We start from the raw sequence: 14,134 nt of genomic DNA, 5'->3' as shown, positions 1-14,134 counted from the left end.
TTATTGGGGAATTGAGTACACTGATGTTGAGAAATATTAAGGAATAGTGATTGTTGCTTCCTGTTATATTTGTATTTGGAGGTGAGATTATCTTTGTGCTTGTCTTCTCTTTGTTTTGTTGTAAAATGATTAGTTTCTTGCTTCTTCTAGGGTCTAGCTTGCCTCCTTGTGTTGGGCTTCACCATTTATTATCCTTTGTAGGGCTGGATTTATAGAAAGATATTGTGTAAATTTGGTTTTGTCATGGAATATCTTGGTTTCTCCATCTATGTTAATTGAGAGTTTTGCTGGATACAGTAACCTCAGCTGGCATTTGTGTTCTCGTAGGGTCTACATGACATCTGTCCAGTATCTTCTGGCTTTCACAGTCTCTGGTGAGAATTTTGGTGTGATTCTGATAGGTCTGCCTTTACATGTTACTTGACCTTTTTCCCTTACTGCTTTTAATATTTTTTTCTTTGTTTTGTGCATTTGCTGTTTTGACTGTTATGTGACGGGAGGAGTTTCTTTTCTGGTCCAATCTATTTCGAATTCTGTAGGCATCTTGTATGTTTATGGGCATCTCTTACTTGAGGTTAGGGAACCTTTCTTCAATGAGTTTGTTGAAGATATTTACTGGTCCTTTGAGCTGAGAGTCTTCACTCTCTTATATACTTATTATCCTTAGGTTTGTTCTCATTGTGTCCTGGATTTCCTGTATGTTTTTGGCCAGTAGCTTTCTCTGTTTTACATTATCTTTGACAGTTGTGTTGATGATTTTTATGGAATCTTCTGCTCCTGGGATTCCCTCTTCTATCTCTTGTATTCTGTTGGTGATGCTTGTATCTAGGGCTCCTTTTCTCTTTCTTTGGTTTTCTGTATCCAGGGTTGTTTCCCTGTGTCCTTTCTTTATTGCCCCTATTTCCATTTTTAATTCCTTCACTTGTTTGATTGTGTTTCCTGGAATTGTTTCAGAGATTTTTGTGATTATTCTCTATAGGCTTCTACTTGTTTATGTATGTTTGTTTTCCTGCATTTCTCTAAGGGACTTCTTCATGTCTTTCTTGAAGTCCTCTAGCATCATGATGAAATGTGATTTTAAATCTGGATCTTGCTTTTCTGGTGTGTTTGGATATTCAGTGTTTGCTTTGGTGGGAGAATTGGGCTCAGATGATGCCATGTAGTCTTGGTTTCTGTTGCTTGTGTTCCTGCCCTTGCCTCTTGCCATCAGGTTGTCTCTGGTGTTACCTTGTTCTGCTATTTCTGACAGTGGCTAGTCCTATAGTCCTGTGTATCAGGAGTGCTGTTGACCTGTTTTCCTGTTTTCTTTCAGCCAGTTATGGGAACATGCCCCTGCCAGCAGAGACCCAGTTATTCAGGGTCCCGAAGAGCCTTCTACCTGTGGGCCAAATGGGGGTGAAGAGAAGAAGGAGACCAAGCAAGATTCTATTGTCAAGGTCCCCTTTATTGGGGTGAACGTTACAGCTTTTAAGGCTTTCAGGTAGGGGGAGTGTCCTTTGTGAAACACAGAGGAGGGGGAGATGAGGATATAGGCAGTGATAGCTGGAGGCAAAGAGGTCAGGCGGTAGAGGATGAGGTCAGGAGATAACTGGTATCTGCTTCAGCTGAGGCATCCGTTGAATGTTATCTTCCTGTGCCGTAAATTCATGGGAGAGGCCTCTGTCCTACAATCTTAAGACTTATGGCAGTCATCTTAGGGGTGAATATCTGTGGATAAACAGCCCAGAGTCACCTAGCCACTTTGAGCCATGCAGTCAAAAAGCGGCTAGGCCCAAATCCAATATGGCTCCCTACAGGAACAGAGTATTCTGCTTTCAGGCATGTAGTCTTTCCTGTCTACTGGTCTTCAGCTGTTCCTGTGGGCGTGTGTCCTGATTCCACCATGCAGGTCTCTTGGAGCAGAAAAGTTGGTCTTACCTTTGGTTTTGGGGGACTGAAGACCCTCCTTGGGACTGCGTTTCAGCTCTCCCTGAACCAGAAGTGCCTGCCCTGCCTTCTCCACAGTCCCTGTGCACAAGTGGCCCAGATGTTGTTAGGCAGTTTTCTTTACAATCAAAAATATGGGCAGAGAGTAGTCTTCTCTGGCTTCCCAGGCGTGTCTGCACCTCTGAAGGTCTAGCTCTCCCTCCCATGGGATTTGGATCAATGGAGCTGTTTGACCGGGTCCCTTCAGATCCAGGCGGGGTCTGGTCTGCAACACTCCTGCAGCTTGAATGCCCCTATCTTCTGTTCCCGGAGGCCCTATACAGTTTCCTCTTGGCCTAGGGATGTGGGCAAGCCTGGATAGCCCTCCTGCCCTGCAGTCTCGGGGGTGCCCACCTCTCTGGGCAATGAGCTCTCTCTCCCACAGGTTTTGGGAGCAGGGAGCTATGGGACGGGATCAGCGAGGTTTGGGCTCCAGCTAGAAAACGGAAGTGTCCGGTCCCAGAGGAATTTTGCCTTTGTGTGTCCTGAGTCAACCAGGCAGGTCACTTGGAGCAGAAAAGTTGGTCTTACCTCTTGTCTCGGGCCTGAAGTCACTCCTCGGGGTCTTCATTTCAGCTCTCCGTGAGGGCAGCAACCAGAAGGGCCTGCCCAGCTTTCTCCAGGGTCCCCATGCAGAAGGGGCCCAGATGGCACTAGGCGTTTTCCTCTGGAGTCAGAAATGTGGGCAGAAAGTAGTCTCCTCTGGCTTCCCAAATGTGTCTGCCCCACTGAAAGTCTAGCTCTCCCACCCACAGGATTTGGATGCAGGGAGATGTTTGACTGGGTCCCTTCAGATCCGGGTGAGGTCTGAACCACAGAGCTACTGCAGCTTTAGTACCCCTATCTTCCTATTCCCAGAGGCCCTATACAGTTTCCTCTTGGGCCAGGGATATGGGCAAGAGTGGGCAGTACTGGCGGTCTCTCCTGCCCTGCAGTCTCAGAAATGTCCGCCTGTCTTGGAGATGAGCTCTCTCTCCCACGGGGTTTGGGAGCAGGGAGCTGTGGGCCGGGCTGATTATAAATGCTTTAACCTGTGCCAGTTGTGCTTCGTTTTCCTGACATTAAAATATCAGTAATAACTGAAAAGTTACAATGCACACAGTGATTGTCTTATTCAAGGTTTTCTATTCTTGCACAAATATCACAACCAAAAAACAAGTTGGGGAGGAAAAGGGTTTTTTTCAGCTTAATTCCACGTTGCTATTCAGCACTAAAGGAATTCAGGATTGGAACTCAAGCTGGTCAGGAAGCAGGAGCTGATGCAGAGGCTATGGAGGGATGTTAGTTACTGGCTTTCTTCCCCTGGCTTGCTCCCTTGCTTGCTTCCCCTGGTTTGCTCAGGTTACTTTCTTGTAGAACCCAAGACCACCAGCCTAGGGAAGGCACCACCCACAAGGGGCTGGGTCCTCCCACCCTGACCACTAGTTGAGAAAATGCCTTACACCTGGGTCTCATGAAGGCATTTCCACCACTGAAGCTCCTTTTCTGTGATAAATCCAGCTGGTGTCAAGTTGACACACAAAACTAGCCAGTACAGTGATTGAACAAGAAATCGTTGAAAAATGTAAAATTCCCATGGATATCACATTATAAAAATTTCAACATATATTAACTATGGAAATGAAAATAATATAACATTTAATATTAGAAAAATCAAAATCTATGTGAATGTTTATAATTTTGCATTCAAGTAGTCACAAAAATAATATAAAAGTGTTTAAGATTGCAAAGCCTTTTCAAATAATCCCTTCTTAAACATCTTGATATTATAATTCCTTTTAAAACTAAAGAGTCTTTGAAGCAACTATCTTTGGCATCTTGGCCCTGGCTGTGGTTTTTTAATATGTTGACTGAGTTTTCTTCTTAGTCCCTCAATTTCTGAGATTAAATGGTAGTCACAATGAACTATGCGAGTGAAGATCACAGCTGTACTCACAAATTTGGTTCATTATTGGCTTCACATGGTTCTTTTCAATACTTGTTTTTAACTTTGCCAGAATGATCTCTTTGAGTCTCTTTACACTTGTAGGTTCATATTTCTGTTTTGCAGCCCTGAGTCTGTTGTCTGTTGTGCCTTTTAAACATATTTTCGGGTAAAACTTTAATTTAATCCACATGGATAATGTATCTAAAAGAACAAGATTTCTGTGCTTTTACACATGCTGTTCCTCCTCTTGATGAAGACAGAAAGGACATTTTATGCTAAAATGTTTCTATTTTCTTCACTGTCAACCTCTCTAACCTCAGGTAATAAAATATGCCATTAAAAATTTAATGTAGGGGTTGGGGATTTAGCTCAGTGGTAGAGCGCTTGCCTAGGAAGCGCAAGACCCTGGGTTCGGTCCCCAGCTCCGAAAAAAGAACCAAAAAAAAATATTTAATGTAGTTCTTTCTGGTAAAATGAAATGCAAGGATCTTTTGCAAGAGGCAAGAAAGTAGTTTGGTTAAACTTATGACTAAGTAGATGGTTTTTGTTCAGACTTTCAGATTCTGTTCTTGAGCTGTTTATTGTAGACCAATTTATGAACAACACAATTTGTGAAATATTTCCTAGTAAAAACTAACTCAACTCCCAAACCACGTGGGAGAGAGACCTCACTGCCTGGTCAGGTGGGCACTCCTGAGGCTGCAGAGCGGAGGAGACCACCAACACTGCCCACCCCTGCCCACATCCCTGGCCCAAGAGGCAACTGTATAAGGCCTCTGGGTTCCCGTAGGGGAGGGCCCAGGAGCAGCAGGACCCCTGCACCTGAGACACTGCCGGAACCTGAAGGAAACAGACCGGATAAACAGTTCTCTGCACCCAAATCCCGTGGGAGGGAGAGCTGAACCTTCAGAGAGGTGGGCGCACCTGGGAAGCCAGAAGAGACTGCACTCTGCGCACGTCCAGACACCAGAGGAAAACACCAAATGCCATCTGGAACCCTGGTGCACGGAGGCTCCCGGAAAGAGCGGCGCAGATCTTCCCGGTTGCTGCCGCCGCAGAGAGGATTTAGGCAGTACCCCACGAGCAAACTTGAGCCTTGGAACCATAGGTAGGACCAACTTTTCCCCTGCAAGAAACCTGCCTGGTGAACTCAAGACACAGGCCCACAGGAACAGCTGAAGACCTGTACAGAGGAAAAACTACACGCATGAAAGCAGAACACTCTGTCCCCATAACTGGCTGAAAGAAAACAGGAAAACAGGTCTACAGCACTCCTGACACACAGGCTTATAGGGACAATCTAGCCACTGTCAGAAATAGCAGAACAAAGTAACACTAGAGACAATCTGATGGCGAGAGGCAAGCACAGGAACCCAAGCAACAGAAACCAAGACTACATGGCATCATCGGAGCCCAATTCTCCCACCAAAATAAACATGGAATATCCAAACACACCAGAAAAGCAAGATCTAGTTTCAAAATCGTATTTGATCATGATGCTGGAGGACTTCAAGAAAGACGTGGAGAACTCCCTTAGAGAACAAGTAGAAGCCTACCGAGAGGAATCGCAAAAATGCCTGAAAGAATTCCAGGAAAACATAAATAAACAAGTAGAAACCCATAGAGAGGAGACACAAAAATCCCTGAAAGAATTCCAGGAAAACACAATCAAACAGTTGAAGGAATTAAAAATGGAAATAGAAGCAATCAAGAAAGAACACATGGAAACAACCCTGGACATAGAAAATCAAAAGAAAAGACAAGGAGCTGTAGATACAAGCTTCACCAACAGAATACAAGAGATGGAAGAGAGAATCTCGGGAGCAGAAGATTCCATAGAAATCATTGACTCAACTGTCAAAGATAATGTAAAGCAGAAAAAGCTACTGGTCCAAAACATACAGGAAATCCAGGACTCAATGAGAAGATCAAACCTAAGGATAATAAGTATACAAGAGAGTGAAGACTCCCAGCTCAAAGGACCAGTAAATATCTTCAACAAAATCATAGAAGAAAACTTCCCTAACCTAAAAAAAGAGATACCGATAGGCATACAAGAAGCCTACAGAACTCCAAATAGATTGGACCAGAAAAGAAACACCTCCCGTCACATAATTGTCAAAACACCAAACGCACAAAATAAAGAAAGAATATTAAAAGCAGCAAGGGAAAAAGGTCAAGTAACATATAAAGGCAGACCTATCAGAATCACACCAGACTTTTCGCCAGAAACTATGAAGGCCAGAAGGTCCTGGACAGATGTCATACAGACCCTAAGAGAACACAAATGCCAGCCCAAGTTACTGTATCCTGCAAAACTCTCAATTAACATAGATGGAGAAACCAAGATATTCCATGACAAAACCAAATTTACACAATATCTTTCTACAAATCCAGCACTACAAAGGATAATAAAGGGTAAAGCCCAACATAAGGAGGCAAGCTATACCCTTGAAGAAGCAAGAAACTAATCGTCTTGGCAACAAAACAAAGAGAAGAAAAGCACACAAACATAACCTCACATCCAAATATGAATATAACAGGAAGCAATAATCACTATTCCTTAATATCTCTCAACATCAATGGCCTCAACTCCCCAATAAAAAGACATAGATTAACAAACTGGATACGCAATGAGGACCCTGCATTCTGCTGCCTACAGGAAACACACCTCAGAGACAAAGACAAACACTACCTCAGAGTGAAAGGCTGGAAAACAACTTTCCAAGCAAATGGTCAGAAGAAGCAAGCTGGAGTAGCCATTCTAATATCAAATAAAATCAATTTTCAATTAAAAGTCATCAAAAAAGATAAGGAAGGACACTTCATATTCATCAAAGGAAAAATCCACCAAGATGAACTCTCAATCCTCATCTTCGGTTGGTTTATATACAAGTGTGCAATTTCTAGGCTAGAAAGTAAAATGATGCTATCTGGTGCTAGATAGAGGAGCCTTATTTTTTATTATGGCAGCTTGCTATTTTTGTAACATGGTGATTTGGTTGAACACAATAAAGTACAGTAGTAACTGATCTCCCCTTCTTCCTGGATGAGTGAGGAGATGATTAAATGTTGATGTCAGCATCCTTGAGCATATTCAGATGAGCTTCTGCTTCTGTTGAAAAGGATGCTGTGTTTGATTGTGGTCCGAAGCTTTGAAGCACTACTTGGCATCTCCTTCTTTGGAGGTCTCACTGTTTAAACATAACAGATTTGATAGCTTGTTGGTAAGGTGAGGTCCAGCTTGTCTCCACAAGGTCATCTTCATGTGAATCCGGTGGTTATACGGTTTTGTTTTAGGGATATTTCATTTTTTTAATAACGGTTTTAGCTGACATTCATGGAGAGAATGAATCCTTAGAACTGTGCCACTAGTGAAAGGAAATCCTGTCTAGAGTATGTTTCTTTACAAAGCTGTGTCACACCATCCTTTGGGCCCTCTGCTGGAAAAGTAGAATCAAGTCTCAAATAATGCCTTTTAAATTGTATCCTCTAGTATTATAGATGTAGGACAGTACTGTATCATACCTCTGTGGATGTAAAATAGCTTGTACCTGCTTTATGATACGTAGTAGTGACCGTGCTTTATCAGAGCTGTTTTTAATGATGTTGCTCAGAATGTTTTCTTTCCAGATGATGATTGAGAAGCTAATTTAAAAAAAAATGGTGCCAGGTACCACAAGAGCAACAGAACTGTGCTGTTTTCTCAGGTTTTGTTTTTTTACTTTTTTTTTTTAATGGAATGTGCTGGATGTCTCTACAGTTTTGTTCAGATGACTGCAGAACCTGGAAAAGCTGTTGCTGCTGTTGATGCATAACACACTGCTATTATTGGTCTTTTTATATAAATATAAATATATATATATATATACAGATATATAATTTGAATTTTTGGAAACTTTAGCTGTGCTGTCAACTTTGGAAAAAAGTATCCCTGTTTACTGTGTTGAGTTGGCACTGTACAGAAATTAACAGCCATATTGGTCTAGAAATGTTGAACTTAAGTTTTTTTCATTTGTACAGGGGTAACGCACTGTATTAAATATGTAAGGTCTTATCTACATGGGTTTGATTACAAAAACTAATAAAGTATTCTCTAAATTAAAAAAAAACTATCTCTTGCCCCCCCCCAAAAAAAACTAACTCAATCTGATGAGGTTAGAACAAGACTACACTGAAAGTATCTGTAAAATACATGGAATATCCTCAATAAAGATGAGTTTAATACATTAACTATGTGACATTTTCTACAAATATGGGTGCTGTATATTGAAAGCTAAATAAAGTGGTCTAGATGAGGATTTGGTATATAAGCTGACACTAGAATATTAAGTACTTCTACTGGCAGTTTCTAGAAGGAACACCCCTGTGTGTTTAACATTCCTAGTTCTCATATAGCTTATATATGAGACAAGCTCAACCCATAATGAAAGCTATGTCAAAAAGTCAAACAAGCTTAAATATTTAGTGCTAAATTTATAACTTCATTCATATGAATTAAATAATTATGTTTTGGTACCTATCATGAATTTAAATAATTTGTACTTACCTTTCATCTCAGAATATTTTCTGGAAAGGAATCCCGTAATAGTATTATAAAAGTTGTTGAAATATTTAAAAAAGCTTGGGATGGAATATGCATTCTGATGCATGCTATATATGTAGTCTAACTTTAAACACATCATAACACAACAATAAATTATTTTTAAAATGACCTGCTTCCAGGACTGCATTATTATGAATTCACTGTGACTACAATTACAATTAATTAATTTGTACCTTTCCATAGTTTGGATACTTTTTCAGGGTAGGATTCACTGTAGTGATAGTCTTTATGCATAGCCAATGCATTCTAGGTCATTGGTGCTCAAAGTATCTAATATTCTGAGGCTTTAATATAGTTTCTAATGGCACAATCACCCCAAACTTAAAATTAATTTTTTTGCTATTTCATGACAATAATTTGCTACTGTTATGAATCATAATATAAAGGTATTATATGCAGATGGTTATAGGAAACCCTGTGGCTGTGTGGTTTGATTCCCAACTGAGGTGTGATCCATGGGTTTTTAACCACTGTTGTGGAGGTTCTTGCATAATTATGAAGTAATGCAGTATTTGTGGATAACACAAGTGACATACAAAAGGGTGAATGTGGGGCATGCCTTTAATCACAGCACTCAGGATGCTAAAGGTAGATGAAATCTTTCTAAATTTGAAGCCATCCTGGTCTAGAGAGTGAGTTCAAGGACAGCCATGTCTACTCAGAGGAACTCTGTCTTGAAAACCCAAAATGAAAAGGGGGAGAGATAGAACGAGATGGTATTTTAAAATTCACCAGTATAGTTGACAAATTCAAGACCTTGGCCTATATTAAAAACACCATTTTGGGGATGAACACAATATGGTCTAATGCTCTTAAACATACACTTCTTACCTAGCATGAAACAATCATAAAACCCAGAGACAAATGCACATAGTCTTAAAACATAACAATAAGGGAAGAACCCCATCAAAATACCAATCCAATTCTTCAGAGAGTTAGACAGAACAATTTGTAAATTCATCTGGAATAACAAAAAACCCAGGATAGCTAAAACTATTCTTAACAATAAAAGGACTTCTGGGGGAATCACTATCCCTGAACTCAAGCAGTATTACAGAGCAATAGTGATAAAAAAAAAAACTGCATGGTATTGATACAGAGACAGACAGATAGAGCAGTGGAATAGAATTGAAGACCTAGAAATGAACCCACACACCTATGGTCACTTGATTTTTGACAAAGGAGCCAAAACCATCAAATGGAAAAAAGATAGCATTTTCAGCAAATGGTGCTGGCTCAACTGGAGGTCAACATGTAGAGGAATGCAGATCGATCCATGCTTATCACCCTGTACAAAGCTTAAGTCTAAGTGGATCAAGGACCTCCACATCAAACCAGATACACTCAAACTAATAGAAGAAAAAGTGGGGCAGCATCTCGAACATATGGGCACTGGAAAAAATTTCCTGAACAAAACACCGATGGATTATGCTCTAAGGTCAAGAATCGACAAATGGGATCTCATAAAACTGCAAAGCTTCTGTAAGGCAAAAGGACACTGTGGTAGGACAAAATGGCAACCAACAGATTAGGAAAAGAACTTTACCAATCCTACAACAGATAGAGGCCTTATATTCAAAATATACAAAGAACTCAGGAAGTTAGACTGCAGGGAGACAAATAACCCTATTAAAAAATGGAGTTCAGAGCTAAACAAAGAACTCACAGCTGAGGAATGCCGAATGGCTGAGAAGCACCTAAAGAAATGTTCAACATCTTTAGTCATAAGGGAAATGGAAATCAAAACAACCCTGAGATTTCACCTCATACCAGTGAGAATGGCTAAAATCAAAAACTCAGGTGACAGCAAATGCTGGTGAGGATGTGGAGAAAGAGGAACTCTCCTCCATTGTTGGTGGGATTGTAGACTGGTACAACCATTCTGGAAATCAGTCTGGACGTTCCTCAGAAAATTGGACATTGTAGTACCTGAGGATCCAGCTGTACCTCTCTCGGGCATATACCCAAAAGATGCCCCAACATATAAAAAAGACACATGCTCCACTATGTTCATAGCAGCCTCATTTATAATAACCAGAAGTTGGAAAGAACCCAGATGCCCTTCAACAGAGGAATGGATACAGAAAATGTGGTACATCTACACAATGGAATATTACTCAGCTGTCAAAAACAATGACTTTATGAAATTCATAGGCAAATAGATGGAGATGGAAAATATCCTCCTGAGTGAGGTAACCCAATCACAGAAAAACACACATGGTATACAGTCATTGATAAGTGGCTATTAGCCCAAATGCTTGAATTCCCTTAGATGCACAGAACACATGAAACTCAAGACGGATGATCAAAATGCGAATGCTTCACTTCTTCTTTAAAAGGGGAACAAGAATACCCTTGTCAGGGAATAGGGAGGCAAAGTTTAAAACAGAGACAGAAGGAACACACATTCAGAGTCTGCCCCACATGTGGCCCAAACATATACAGCCACCCAATTAGACAAGATGGATGAAGCAAAGAAGTGGAGGCTGACAGGAACCGGATGTAGATCTCTTCTGAGAGACACACTCAGAATACAGCAAGACATTGGCAAATGACAGCAGCAATCCACTGAACTGAGCATGGGATCCCCGTTGAAAGAATCAGAGAAAGTAGTAGAAGAGCTTGAAGGGGCTCGAGACCCCATATGAACAACAATGCCAACCAACCAGAGCTTCCAGGGACTAAGCCCCTACCCAAAGACTATACATGACTGACCCTGGGCTCCAACCTCATAGGTAGCAATGAATAGCCTAGTAAGAGCACCAGTGGAAGGGGAAGCCCTTGGTCCTGCCAAGACTGAACCCCCAGTGAATGTGATTGTTAGGGGGAGGGCGGTAATGGGGGGAGGATGGGAAGGGGACCACCCATATAGAAGGGAAGGGGATGGGGTTAGGGGGATGTTGGCCCAGAAACTGGGAAAGGGAATAACAATTGAAATGTAAATAAGAAATACTCAAGTTAATAAATATTTTTAAAAAATTATCTGTGTCACAAAAATTAAACCGAAGAGGCTTGGGCTCTTTACTCCCACATTTTCTCTAGCAGTCACAACCATGCCTGCTCCCCAGATCCCTTATCATGCAGAAAAGATATCTTGGAAAACATAGTCCGCGGTTTGGGCTGGTCAGTGGCCGCTATCTCAGGAGAAATTGACTGCTGCCAGACAGTTACTGCAGGAACAACTGGTTAGAGTACATATTGAGCCTTCCTCGTCTCCATGGAATATACCCATATTTGTGATTAAGAAAAACCCTGGTAAACGGAGGCTGTTACAAGACCTCAGAGCAGAGAATAAGGTGATGGTCCCAATGGGGGCCTTAAAACCTGGTCTTCCTTCCCCTGCAGCTATCCCAGCCGAATTTGCTAAAGTTATTATTGATCTAAAAGACTGTTTCTTTACTATTCCCTTACATTCAGATGATTGTTATCATTTTGCCTTTAGTGTTCCCCAAATCAATTTTCAAGGACTCATGGATCACTTTCAATGGAAGGTTTTGCCCCAGGGTATGGCCAATAGTCCCACCCTGGCTCAAAATTTTGTGGCCTAGGTGATATTACCTGTAAAGAGAGCCTGGCCACAGGTTTATATTTTACATTACATGGATGATATTCTATTAGGAGCTCCTGAGAAATCACATGCCTTTGCTTGCTTTCAACATCCTCAAGAAGGACTTGAGTCACAGGGTCTTAAGACTGCCCCTGAAAAAATTCAGATACATGAACCATATTCTTATTTGGCCTATGAGTTAGCTTTAGGACAAATTTATACTCCTAAGATAGAATTACAGCTGTCATCTCTTAAAACCTTACATGATTTCCAACAGTTTGTTGGGAAACCTTCAGTTCGTTCACCCTTATCTTAAGATTCCCCCTGAAGCTTTAGTTCCTCTTAATGAACTTCTTTCAGGTGATTCTCATCCCTTGTCATCTCGGAGCCTTACCCCTCAGGCTATCTCTGCCTTACAACATATAGGTCAAGCTATTTTCTCTCAGACCTCATTTCAGATATCCTATGCTTTCCCTTTATATTTTATAGTTTGTGCTACCACCCATACTCCGGTGAGAGTTTTTGGCAACAACCCTGAGCCCCCGCAGAGAAGGACCACCCTCTATTTTGGGTTTATTTACCCTCCAATCCTAGCAAAGCTCTGGCCATGTATTATTCATTAGCTGCCGCCTTTATACTTAAGGGTAGAAAGTTGGCTAGGCAATGTTTTGGAAAAGATCCAGATAATATTATAGTACCTTATACCTCTGAGCAGGTTGATTGGCTATTCCAAACTAATAATGATTGGGCCATAGCCTGTGCCTCCTTTGCAGGCGTTATATATAATCATTATCCTAGTGATCCCCTCATACAATTTGTTAAGATACATCCACTAACCTTCCCTAAGGTTACTAGGGTTCCTCTAAAGGAAGGCATTTTAGTCTTTACAGACAGTTCTTCAACTGGTAAGGTCACCTATGTTATACAGGATCAGGCCACCACTATTCAGTCCCCTTATTTCTCTGCCCAATTGGTTGAATTATTTGCAATATTACAAGTTTTTAAGCTTTTGGCGACTACCCCCTTTAATCTTTATACTGATAGTGCCTATGTGGCCCATTCCATCCCCATGCTAGAGACAGTTCCATGTACTAAGCCTGCTTCCACAGCCTCCAAATTATTTACAGAAATCCAGTCCCTTATTATAAAGAGGACAGAGCCATTTTTATAGGACATTTGAGAGCCCATTCAGGCCTAGATGGCCCCTTGTCAAAAGGTAATGCCCTGGCAGATGAGGCCACCTGTGTTGTGCTTCCCACTCTCCTGAGCCCTATAGACCAGGCAAAGCGGGATCATGCCCTACATCATTTAAATGACTCCTCCTTACACCAAATGTTTAAAATTACTAGGGAACAAGCCAGAGAAATAGTAAAGTCCTGCAGCAGATGTGTCACCTTGTTGCCAGTCCCTCATTTGTGAGTTAATCCACGTTGATTGATTCCTAATGGGGGATTGCAAATGGATGTTACCCATTTCCCCTCTTTTGGCAGGTCAAAATATATTCATGTTACTGTTGATACCTACAGTGGATTTGTTCATGCTACCCCCCTTACGGGAGAAGCATCTAGAGATGTTATTACTCATACTTTACAATGTATGTCCAGTATGGGAAAGCTATAGGTTATTTTTTTTTCTTTTTTCTTTTTTTCGGAGCTGGGGACCAAACCCAGGGCCTTGTGCTTGCTAGGCAAGCGCTCTACCACTGAGCTAAATCTCCAACCCCAAAGCTACAGGTTATTAAAACAGATAATGGCCCTGGCTATACTCGGGCTAAATTTCAACAATTTTTTGCTCAATTAGGATCGAACCCAGGACCTTGCGCTTCCTAGGCAAGTGCTCTACCACTGAGCCAAATCCCCAACCCCCTCAATTTTATATTAAACATGTTACCGGCATCCCATACAATCCTCAGGGCCAGGGCATAATAGAGCGAGCCCATCAGACCCTGAAAAACATGCTTCAACGTCTAACAACAGTCACAGATGACTATTCTCCTTTAACACCTCGAAACAGGCTCAATCATGCCCTCTTTGTACTTAATTTCCTATCCCTAGATCTTGAGGGCTGGTCTGCTGCTGACTGTTTGTGG

Source organism: Rattus norvegicus, chromosome 1 (genome assembly GCF_021556685.1).
Source record: "Rattus norvegicus strain SHRSP/BbbUtx chromosome 1, alternate assembly SHRSP_T2T, whole genome shotgun sequence".
In the NCBI taxonomy this organism is placed as follows: domain Eukaryota; kingdom Metazoa; phylum Chordata; class Mammalia; order Rodentia; family Muridae; genus Rattus; species Rattus norvegicus.
This window is presented reverse-complemented; position numbering follows the sequence as displayed.